Below are 12,144 nucleotides of genomic sequence, written 5' to 3'. Positions count from 1 at the left end.
TGTGGTTTGAGAGACCGCTCCTGATGCTGTAGAAAGCAACAGGAGTAGCATTTATTCCATGAAGTTTGTGGAATTGTTGGGTCCCAGATGGCAGTGTTCCTATGAATGACACATTTATACTATCCCGCTCTTTCTGAAATAGATCTTTTGTTTGGTTGTGGGTTTTATCACCCCTTCCAGAAAGAATCTGTGATATACTGATAAAATGGAAATGATGACAGTGAGAAAGCTGAAAATAGAATAGTGAGAGATCTGGGGGAAAGTTTGTATACAAAAATAACTATTTCAACCTTCAGAATTAGCAAAGTCAGGCTTCAGTTTTGGCTCCGAGTTTCCTGGCAGTCGAAATGAAAAGGGAAAAACATATGAGTGCTTTAAAAGAACTCGTGTTTCCCCCCTAAATGGAAAAGCATTCCAGTTGATAACATGAAGCTGAGCTTTTCTCACTGGTATCTGAAGGAAGTTTCTCTAGGATCCTCTGAGTGTGTGGGGCTTTCGCAGAGGCTGAAATCCAGAGCCACCTGAGGGTGATTTCGGCCTTGAAGAATCGACTTCACGTCAGACTGCGGTGGAGCATCTTTTCAAAGGTGTGGTTTCACTCATGAGTTTATTAAGTGATGGGTATTTTGGAGAGTGCTTGGTGACCTCCAGCTGATGTTCAGTTACGAGTGCAGCTTATACACAGAATCTGAATCCTCAAACAGAAAGCTGTTTTTTCTAGCTAGAGATCCCAGAGTAGAGGCTAAGGGAACTCACTTCCGGACCTTGGCTACACTTAACCTGTGTCACATCAGTCGTTTCCAGCCTTCTCTTAAAAAGTCCTTTTTTAATGTACAAGACAGTAACCTCAGTCGGATATAAGTAGGCTAGTTGGGTGGGGTCGCTTTTGGAGTGTTGACCTGTAAGAAAGTCACTTCTTTTTGAGACTGCAGGTGATTATATCCTTCCAAATTTTTAGGACAAATGAAATTTCCCATGGCCTTTACTCCCCCTTGCCCCAAGTAAACCATCAGTATCCTTTAGAAATTAGAATGTTGTCGTGTCTAAATTAAAAGCCCCCAAGAGTGTGTCAAGCCTGGAATGTTTTCAGATTGCATACTTCTGTTCTTGTTGTTGTTGTTTGTTTGTCTGTTTGATTTAATTTGGAAAAGAGCTCCGGTGGGACTCTATCAGAGCAGCAACAAGCTACAAAGCCAGCTATCTGCTCTTGCAAGATGAGAGAGAGAAAGGACCTTTTTGTGGTTGTCCTTTGCCCAAGGAGGTATCAGACTAGCTAATCAACAAGAAAAGTACACTTTTTAATCACATGTCAGAAAAGTGAGGCACTAAAGTTGCTTTTTCAGGTGAGAAGCCTTGCCTGTGGCATCTCTGCCTTTTAGAAAGGCCAAGCTCAAAGCCACTTCTGCCCCCTCAAGGGGAAGGGGCAGTGGCTGTGACCGATATCTGGAAGGTTGTCCTAGGCAAGGATAGGGGTGTCCTCACTCTAGGTAGAGATCTTCTCCCAGCCCCACCCTGTGTTCTTGCCCAGGACTTTGGCTGAATTCTTCCCCAGAGGAGCAAGAGGGCCAGACAGTTGTGTAACCGCCAAGACAGCCCCACCCCCAGGAAGAAAAGTCAGCCTGTCAGCACTCTTTCCCTTTCACACTCCTTGGTTTTCCCAGACCGACAGTTAACTGAAAATTTCCCCTAGAATAATCAAGAACTCCTGTCTTTTCTGGGTGATAGAAATCTAAAAATGATAGGCATGGAGTCATGCAGCAGAAGCATGCTGGGCCCCTACAAAAGGTGTTGTCATTAAGGGCTTCCTTGGTGGCTCAGATAGAAAAGAATCTGCGTGCAATCCTGGGGGCCCAGATTTCTTTCGCTGGGTCGGGAAGATCCCCTGGGGAAGGAAATGGCAACCCACTCCAGCATTCTTGCCTGGGAAATCCCATGGACAGAGGAGCCTGGCGGGCTACAGTCTATGAGGTTGCAAAAGAGTTGGACACGACTGAGCGACTTCACTTTCAGTCCTTATTAAAAAGAGTTAGATGTCCAGGCACGTTGTTTGAGATCAAGGATGCTGACTGGCACCAGTGTTTTTTGTGTGAACCCGAGGGGGTCCTCTCTGGGGGTGCATGTTCATCTCTCCTGTGCCTGGGGCCCCTGCAGTCACAGCTGACTCCCTTCCCCTCACAGATGAATACTCATGTGGTCACCCCTTCTCCGCTGTTCAGTGCTTCTGGCTCTAACCTGCTTTCCAGCCAGCCCTTCTCACTGCCTGTCCTCACGCACCAAAATTCTGTCTATTCCTGGGCATGTCTTGGCTAAAACTGTTCTCCTCCAAATTTTCCCTGCTGCCTGTTGAAATCCTGCCCTCCACCCTCATAACTCAGTTCCTCCCAGTAGATACACTCCGAACGGCAGCGTTTTTCAAACTCTAGTCACTTGTATTCATTATTTTTGTCATTCCCAAGACCTGCTTGTACAATTACTGCCTTAATATATTTTCTGTCTGGAGCAGCAGCTCTTAAATTGAACTCAACTTTGGACGTAAACTTGACTACAAGGCAGTAGGTAAACAGTATTTTGTGCTCTACATAAAAGATGCAATATGGATAACTGCAGTCAAAATAAAAGCAGGGCTTCTAAATTCTCCATAAATACCATTATCCTGGCGATGGGTCTGCCCTTGGTGTGGAGTTCCCTTGAGCGTTAGGTGTCAAGGTACCGACACCACACTGAGACTATTCTGAAAGGAATTAGAAGAGATGGAAGAAAATACTCTTTTTTTTTTTTTCTGGGTGATTCATTGTTGTTCAGTGCTTTGGCCTTTGGGAGGCTGTCTGATTCCTTGGGATATGTGCTCTGTAGGTGTCCTGGCCAAGGAAAGGGTTCCTGTTAATGTCCAGATGGACTTTGGCTAAGTCTTTCTCAAAGTGCTGACTGAACTCTAACTTTGTAAAACAAGGTACTTGCAATGATTCTGTTCATCCACTGGGTCATGGACTAGCAGGTGGGCAACTCCAGGCCAGGGGCTGGGTCATGTTGACCTCAGTCCCCCAGAGGCCTTGGCAAGTATCTCAAATGTGAGCAAGCACCTAACCCAAGGAGACTGATGTTTTAAGCTAGAATATGCTGCGGAAGTGGCCTAAGCATATCAAGTGAGAATGTGCTAATTCACGGGGAGGTCCTTGGCATGGTAGCCTGGGACGGTCACCTAGAACTCACTGGCCTAGAGACCCTGCAGGTCAGCCTGAGTCCCGTCTACTTTCTGTTTCGTTTTTTCATGTGTTGGCTTCCATTGTAGGTAAAGCTCCACCATCCACAACAGCAGGCAGCCAGTCTCCGCCGGAAATGCCGGTCCTCACCTGCTCATCCTCCCAAACTCGCACGGCTGGTGTCATGGCCCCCACCAGCACCACCTGCATGGTCACGGCCCGACCGCTGCTGCTCCGCCACCACTACCACCAGCACCACGGGTAACCCGGTGAAAAAGCAGAGGCCGATTTTACCAAAGGAGACTGCCCCAGCCGTGCAGCAGCTTCTGTGGAACTCATCAAGTAAGTTTCAAACGTCCTCCCAAAAGTGGCACATGCAGAAGATGCAGCGCCAGCAGCAGCAGCAAAGCCAGCAACAGCAGCCTCAGTCTTCCCAGGGGACGAGATATCAGAAGAGACAGGCTGTGAAAGGTACCATGCCTCCCCGCTCTGCTGTCCATGGCACCCGCTCCTTTTTTGCCGCATGGACTGGGGAAAAATAGTCCTTGTTTTATTTATTTAGTTACCCTTGGTTGCCTGGCCACTGTATTCTGGAGGTCTGATACATTCCATTTGGCATTATTCTGAAAAATTATTTTGCAGCTTGTTTTTGTACTTTTCTTTTTTATTTTTCATTTTATAAACGCTATACACAGGTCTTCTTAGAAGGGGGTGAAATGGATGCCTGAATGCACAAACATCTACTGTATTTTTTGACTTTCTATTTCATTCTTCACCCTTTCTCAGAGGTATTGTTAACCATAAGATGTTTTTCTAATTCATGTATGCATATATATTTATGTATGTGTATATACATATTGGACTGCAAGGGGATACAACCAGTCCATTCTAAAAAAGAACAGTCCTGGGTGTTCATTGGAAAGCCTGATGCTAAAGCTGAAGCTCCAATACTTTGACCACCTCATGCAAAGAGTTGACTCACTGGAAAATACTCTGATGCTGGCAGGGATTGGGGGCGGGAGGAGAAGGGGACAACAGAGAATGAGGTGGCTGGATTGCATCACCGACTTGATGGACATGAGTTTGAGTGAACTCCAGGAGTTGGTGATGGACAGGGAGGCCTGGCGTGGTGTGATTCATGGGGTCGCAAAGAGTCAGACACGACTGAGCGACTGAACTGAACTGAAGTATAATGATCCTTCCAGGGGAACTTGGGAGTTGGCAAGAAGGAACTCATTGATGGTATGGTTCCTAATTCCCAGATTGTCCTGTTAAAGATAAATAAACCTGGCCTTTAGATGACGTAGTTAGGATAGATTTTAATCTGCTGTTTACTGTTGCCATAGGGCAAAATGTCCAGCATGAACTGAAGTCAACTCCAGTGTGTACACAGGGCACTGGGGTTTTAAAGGGAGCATTTGGGAATAGGGAGTGGGAATCATGGGAACTCTATAGAGTCAGAAAATGAAAGTTTTACAAAAAGTGGGAAGGGGGTGTTGGTCCATGTGAAATATCTGGGTTTGCTAACTCTGTTCCCTCTTAAAGGTAGGCTTCTGCCCTCCCATAGAGACTGGGCAGTGGGCCCTATCGTTAGGTGTTGACCATTCTATTGGCAGCCTTGAGTTTTCTTCAGTTCACTTCAGTTGCTCAGTCGTATCCGACTCTTTGCAACCCCATGAATCACAGCACGCCAGGCCTCCCTGTCCAGCACCAACACACGGAGTTCATTCAAACTCATGTCCATCGAGTCGGTGATGCCATCCAGCCATCTCATTCTCTGTCGTCCCCTTCTCCTCCCGCCCGCAATCCTTCCCAGCATCGGAGTCTTTTCCAGTGAGTCAACTTGTCGCATGAGGTGGCCAAAGAGTTGCAGTTTCAGCTTTAGAATCAGTCCTTCCAATGGACACCCTGGATTGACCTCCTTTAGAATGGACTGGTTGGATCTCCTTGCAGTACAAGGAACAGGGTCTTCTCCAGTACCACAGTTCAAAAGCATCAATTCTTCGGCGATCAGCTTTCTTCACAGTCCAACTCTCACATCCATACATGACCACAGGAAAAACCATAGCCTTGACTAGACGGACCTTTGTTGGCAAAGTAATGTCTCTGCTTTTTAATATACTATCTGGTTTGGTTATAACTTTCCTTCCAAGGAGTAAGCGTCTTTTAATTTCCTGGCTGCAGTCAGCATCCGCAGTGATTTTGGAGCCCCCAAAAATAAAGTCTGACACTGTTTCCACTGATTCCCCATCTATTTCCCATGAAGTGATGGGACCAGATGCCATGATGTTTGTTTTCTGAATGTTGAGTTTCAAGCCAACCTTTTCACTCTCCTCCTTCACTTTCATCAAGAGGCTTTTGAGTTCCTCTTCACTTTCTGCCATAAGGGTGATGTCATCTGAATATCTGAGGTTATTGATTTTTCTCCCAGCAATCTTGATTCCAGCTTGTGCTTCCTCCAGCCCAGCGTTCCTCATGATGTACTCTACATATAAGTTAAATAAGCAGGGTGACAGTATACAACATTGTACTGTATACTCCTTTTCCTATTTGGAACCAGTCTGTTGTTCCATGTCCAGTTCTGACTGTTGCTTCTTGACCTGCATACAGGTTTCTCAAGAGGCAGGTCAGGTGGTCTGGTATTCCCGTCTCTTTCAGAAGTTTCCACAGTTTATTGTGATCCACACAGTCAAAGGCTTTGGCATAGTCAATGAAGCAGAAATAGATGTTTTACTGGAAATCTCTTGCTTTCTCCGTGATCCAGCAGATGTTGGCAAGTTGATCTCTGGTGCCTCTGCCTTTTCTAAAACATCTGGGAGTTCACGGTTCACATATTGCTGAAGCCTGGCTTGGAGAATTTTGAGCATGACTTTACTAGCGTGTGAGATAAGTCCAATTGTGCAGTAGTTTGAGCATTCTTTGGCCTTGCCTTTCTTTGGGATTGGAATGAAGGCTGACCTTTTCCAGTCCTGTGGCCACTGCTGAGTTTTCCAAATTTGCTGCATGTTGAGTGCAGCACTTTCACAGCATCATCTTTCAAGTTTTGAAATAGCTCAATTGGAATTCCATCACCTCCACTAGCTTTGTTCATAGTGATGCTTTCTAAGGCCCGCTTGACTTCACATTCCAAGATGTCTGGCTCTAGGTCAGTGATCACGTTATCGTGATTATCGTGAGTTTTCTTAGGTGGGGACTTTAAAGGGGTGGGGTTCATCCTAGGGATGCAGCCTTGAGCTGTTGGAAACTGTGTTACTCCTTAAAGACCCAGGTGTAGGCCTTGCTGAGAAAGGGCTCCATGGAGCCTTGCTCAAGTTTGGCCAATGGGAGAATCTTTGTCCCTTGAAAGCAGAGAAACTTAAAGAGTGTGGATTGGGCCCTGCTCCCACCACATCTTCGAGCTGGGACCGCCTTCCCCAGGCAGTGGGGTGACCAAGAACTTTTGCTTTCCCTGCTGTCCAGCAGAAAGTGATCACACAGAACCCATCCACCTCCACCATCACCCCGGTGACCAGCACCTTGTTGTCTCCCCTGGTCACCAGCTCAGGTTCCACAAGCACCCTTGCATCCTCCGTCAGGGCAGCCCATCACCACCGCTTCAGCTGATGTCGATGCAGAGACCACCAAGTACACTAGCCACGTGAGTGCCAGTTGCGTGATAGGGGAAGACCAGCCTTGGATATTTGCAGGAATTAAAGGGGACCAGGAAGTGGTGGAGTCCCTCCTCAACTCGCCTGTCCTCTTGGCATGTTCCTTGTTAGGGATGTGGTGGGCAGGCTTGCCTGCTGTGTGTTCACTTGTGGGCACACTCTCCATTTAGGTTCTGTCTTCTGTCTTTTAAAATTTATTATATTGAAGTATAGGTGGTGTACAATGTTCTGTTAATTTCTACTCTATGAGAAAATGATTCAGTTATATTCACGTATACTTTTTCACATCCCTTTCCATTATGGTTTATCTCAGGATATTGATTGTAGTTCCCTGTGCTATACAGGAGGACCTTATTGTTTATTCTATGTGTAATAGTTTGCATCTGCTAATCCCAGATTCCCAATGTATCCCATCCACCACCCCAGCCCTCCTCTCTACTTCTCTCTTAATTTGCCAAGTGCTTTTATGCTCACTGTTGAATTTGGGCAAGTAAACCTTGCAGATATCCTTGCTGTCGGATGAGAGCGCTCTCGAGTGATGTTCAGGTTCATGTCTTTGGAACCCAGGGAGTGAAAATCACCACCAGAATTGCAGCTCTCTGGGGAGTCCCTTCTGCTCCCTGCTGGTGCCTTGAACAGCAATTGATACATAGTTATGTTCTATGTATACATAGAATGAAAGCAGGTTGCTGCCTAACTTCTCACTGGGCTTCTTATCAATAATATATATTTTTTAAGTGTGAACATTTTTTAAAGTCTTTACTGAATTTGTTGTAATATTGCTTTATTGTCCTTCTTTTAAAACCTTTTGGTGTTTTGACTACAAGTCATGTGGAACCTTATCTCCCTGACTAGGGAATCAAACCTGTACTGCCGCCAACATTGGAAGGCAAAGTCTTAACCACTGGTCTTCCAGGGATGTCCTCACACGCATTTTATAGATGAGCATACTGAGATCTGGCCAGGTCACACAGCTTGTCCAGGGTTGCGTAATCCGTGAATGTCTAATTGGCATTTGAATGGTAACAGCCAGCATCTAGAATATCCTCTTGACCTGGCTTTGAGCTGACTTGTGAATTCACACCAGGCCTGCTGACCACAGCTGTCCGGTGTCTACAAACTGATTGTTGTTACATGTGGCTTTTTAAAGCAACCAACCCCGCTTAAGAGTCAGTGTGGCTAAAAAGATAAAATCCAAATCTTGGGGTTACGTCTCTTATTTAGTATTTCTGTCCCCCCGTTTTGAACACAACAAGAATTTTTATCAAATCCCTGAGTTTCAGAACAAGAAGTGTTCAACTATTAGGTGTAGTGGCAGCCTCAAGGTTTTTTACTTACCTGTTCATCACCTTGAACTAGGATTGACTTCATATTTTTATTTCTAGTGACTTAACAGAAATAAAATTAAGTCTAAACTCACCAGATCCTAGTCTTCAAGGCTTGAAGCCTAAGTCCATCTTCATTCTGTTAAAAACCAGTGATTAGCATGCAAGTGTTAAAGAATTAATACAAGCTTTCCTGGTGGCTTGTCGGTAAAGAATCCTCCAGCCACTGCAGGAGATATGGGGTCCGTCCCTCATTGGGGAAGATCCCTCATGCCCTGGAACAAGTAAACCCACGCACCACAACTACTGAGCCTGTGCTCTAGAGCTTGGGAACTGCAACTACTGAAGCCTGTGACTAGAGCCCATGCTCTACAACAAGGGAAACCACCACACTGAGAAGCCCGTAAACTGCAACTAGAGAGTAACCCCAATTCACTGCAACTAGATGAAACCTTGCAAAGCAGCAAAGACCCAGCACAGCCAAAAATAAATGCATAAATAAAATTTATTAAAGAATTAATGGTACCACTTGGAGCCTTTCTTCGTAACAAGAGCTGCTGTAGAATGACAAGAGAATTGAAAGAGGGTAATTTTTAAAATTAACTGATTTAAGATGTCCGGTATTGCCCAAATGGCTTTCATTTTTTAATTGCTTATCTGTTTGGCTGACCCAGGTCTTTAGTTGTTGTGTGCAAATTCTTAGTTCACACGTGGGATCTAGTTCTCTGACCAGGAATCAAATCCAGGCCCTCTGCATTGGAGGTGCAGAATCTTAGCCACTGGACCATGAGGGGAGTCCCCCCAGATGGCTTCTTGTTTGCTTGCCATTGGTTGGACTTCTTGTATCGCCTCCCATTGATTTGGTCCAAGTCATCTATTTACAGATGAGAAAACTGAGGCTGCCACGCAGCTCTGGCTAGTGTTCACGCCAAGCCAGTGTTCTCCTCTCCTGTAGCCATTTTTATTCCATCTCCTATAGCCCTCCGCTTTACTTGTGGAACAAAATTGAGGAATGAGCTTTTGGATAGGCATTTTCATCGCTGTCAGGAAAATGAATACAGAGACATAGTTTTGGACCTGGGCAACTTGCTTGTGTCTGAGGTGACCCAGAGTTGTGTGTTTTGGCAGAAGGGCTCTTTTTTATTAATGTTGAGTTCTTTGCTGTATTTGGAAGTGAGAATGAAGGTCAGATCAAAAATTCATGATTTCTTTAAAATGAAATGTAACTATGGCATTAGTAAAGTATTGACTTTCATCCACTTTCTAGAGTTTTCTCATTTTGTTTGAATATTTTAAATGGGCCTGAGCAGGGAGATCCCTGCAGTATGACGGACCGTAAAGCACAAAGTGTTTTTGCTGGCAGCCTCCCCCTGTGGTCTCTGCAACAAAGGGTAGGAGCAACATTTCAACAGATACTTTCTTTATTCATTTTCTGCCTATTTTGGGGGTTCTTTGGAGGTTACTGTTTTGGGGGTTGGCAGCAACTTTGCGATTACATGTTTATGAGAATTAATTCCTTTGTGAAAATAAGAAAACAGGTATTTCTTTATGAACTCCTCAGCAGGTTGTGAACCACGGTCTCCTCTTTTTCTCACTTAATCCTTGTGCACACCCTACAAGGGGGCACTGTTATTATTCTTGCTTTATGAATGGGGCTCAGAGAGAGCTGTGGATGATAAGATACAATTGCAGGAACAAACTCGGGCATCAGATACAAGGGTGCTCCTTGTCCTATTTTCTTGCTGAATTGGAGCAAACTGCATAGCACAGCGATGTCTTGGCAGTGGCTGGGCCAGATCTGAGACCTGGTTTGTTCTCCCATCCCCTTCTGTCCCTCCTGTGATGTGGGAGGGGGTGGCAGGTATGTGCCCATTTAGGTCACCGGAGAGCATTGATTAGAGTTCCCTGTGCTGGACAGTAGGTTCTCATAAGTTATCTCTTGTATACATAGTAGTGTATATGTACAGTATGTGCATATGTCAGTCGCAGTCTCCCAAGCTGAATCTCCCCAAACCCCATTCCCCTACTTTGGTAGCCGTAACTTTGTTCACTACATCTGTGACTCTGTTTCTGTGACTCTCATCTCTGCCATCTTTTTGGATTCCACATATAAGCGACGTTGGACAATATGGTTTCTCTTCCTATCTTACTTCACTCTGTTTGACAGTCTCTAGGTTCACCCACGGAGAAGGCAATGGCACCCCACTCCAGTACTCTTGCCTGGAAAATTCCATGGGCGGAGGAGCCTGGTAGGCTGCAGTCCATGGGGTCTCAAAGAGTCAGACACGACCGAACGACTTCACTTTCACTTTTCACTTTCATGCATTGAGAAGGAAATGGCAACCCACTCCATTGTTCTTGCCTAGAGAATCCCAGGGACGGAGGTTCCTGGTGGGCTGCTGTCTATGGTGGGGCACAGAGTCGGACGTGACTGAAGCGGCATAGCAGCAGCAGCAGATTCACCCACATCTCTGCACACGGCACTGTTTCATGCCTTGTAATGGGTGAGCAATACGTTGTTGCATATATGTACATCTTCTATATACATTCCTCTGTCGATTTATATTTTTGGTTTTGTCCCTGCCCTGGTTATTGTAAATAGTGCTACAGTGAACACTGGGGTGCGTGCATCCCTTTGAATTATGGTTTTCTCCAGATACAGGCCTAGGAGTAGGATTGCTGGGTCACATGGTAGCTTATTTTCAGTTTTTAAGAAACATCCATATAGTTCTCCTTAGTGGCTATACCAGTTTACATTCACACCAACTACTTAGGAGGGTTCCCTTTTCTTCATACTGTTTCCAGCGTTTATAGTTTCAGATTTTTTGATGATGGCCATTCTGATTGGTGTTGGTGTCAGGTTGACTCCTCACGGTAGTTTTGATTTGCATTTGTCTAATAATTACTTTCGTTAAGCACATTTTCATGTGTTTGTTGGCCATCTGTATGTCTTCTTTGGAGAAATGTCTATTGAGGTCTCCGCCCGCCCCCGCCCATTTTTTGATTGGGTTATTTGGTTTTTGTTTGTTGTTGTTGTTTGTTTTTATATATTGAGCTTCAGTTCAGCTCAGTCGCTCAGTCGTGTCTGACTCTCCGCGACCCCATGAATCACAGCACGCCAGGCCTCCCTGTCCATCATCAAATCCCGGAGTTCACTCAAACTCATGTCCAGAGAGTCGGTGATGCCATCCAGGCATCTCACTCTCGGTCGTCCCCTTCTCCTCCCGCCCCCAACCTTTCCCAGCATCAGGGTCTCTTCCAGTGAGTCAACTCGTCGCATGAGGTGGCCAAAGTGTTGCAGCTTCAGCTTTAGCATCAGTCCTTCCAATGAACACCCAGGATCGATCTCCCTTAGAATGGACTGGTTGGATCTCCTGGCGGTACAAGGGACTCTCAAGAGTCGTCTCCAACACCACAGTTCAAAAGCATCAATTCTTCGGCGATCAGCTTTCTTCACAGTCCAACTCTCACATCCATACATGACCACAGGAAAAACCATAGCCTTGACTAGACGGACCTTGGTTGGCAAAGTAATGTCTCTGGTTTTCAATATATTATCAAGGTTGGTCATAACTTTTCTTCCAAGGAGTAAGCGTCTTTTAATTTCCTGGCTGCAATCAGCATCTGCAGTGATTTTGGAGCCCAAAAAAATAAAGTCTGACACTGTTTCCACTGTCTTTCCATCTATTTCCCATGAAGTGATGGGACCAGATGCCATGATCCTTGTTTTCTGAATGTTGAGCTTCAAGCCAACCTTTTCACTCTCCTCTTTCACTTTCAACAAGAGGCTTTTGAGTTCCTCTTCACTTTCTGCCATGAGGGTAGTGTCATCTGCATATCTGAGGTTATTGATATTTCTCCCAGCAATCTTGATTCCAGATTGTGCTTCTTCCAGCTAGGCGTTCCTCATGATGTACTCTGTATATAAGTTAAATAAGCAAGGTTACAATATACAGCCTTGACGCACTCCTT

The 12,144-nt window shown here is 45.3% G+C and overlaps 1 pseudogene; it reads left to right on the top strand.

Moving 5' to 3' along the window:
- Positions 1-12,144, top strand: part of LOC148773124 (MYND-type zinc finger-containing chromatin reader ZMYND8-like) — a 46,976-nt pseudogene that overhangs the window by 13,595 nt on the left and 21,237 nt on the right.

The sequence above is a fragment of the Moschus berezovskii genome, chromosome Y (genome assembly GCF_049115385.1).
Source record: "Moschus berezovskii isolate FMDL1 chromosome Y, NW_MosBer_1.0, whole genome shotgun sequence".
Lineage (NCBI taxonomy): Eukaryota > Metazoa > Chordata > Mammalia > Artiodactyla > Moschidae > Moschus > Moschus berezovskii.
This window is presented reverse-complemented; position numbering and strand designations above follow the sequence as displayed.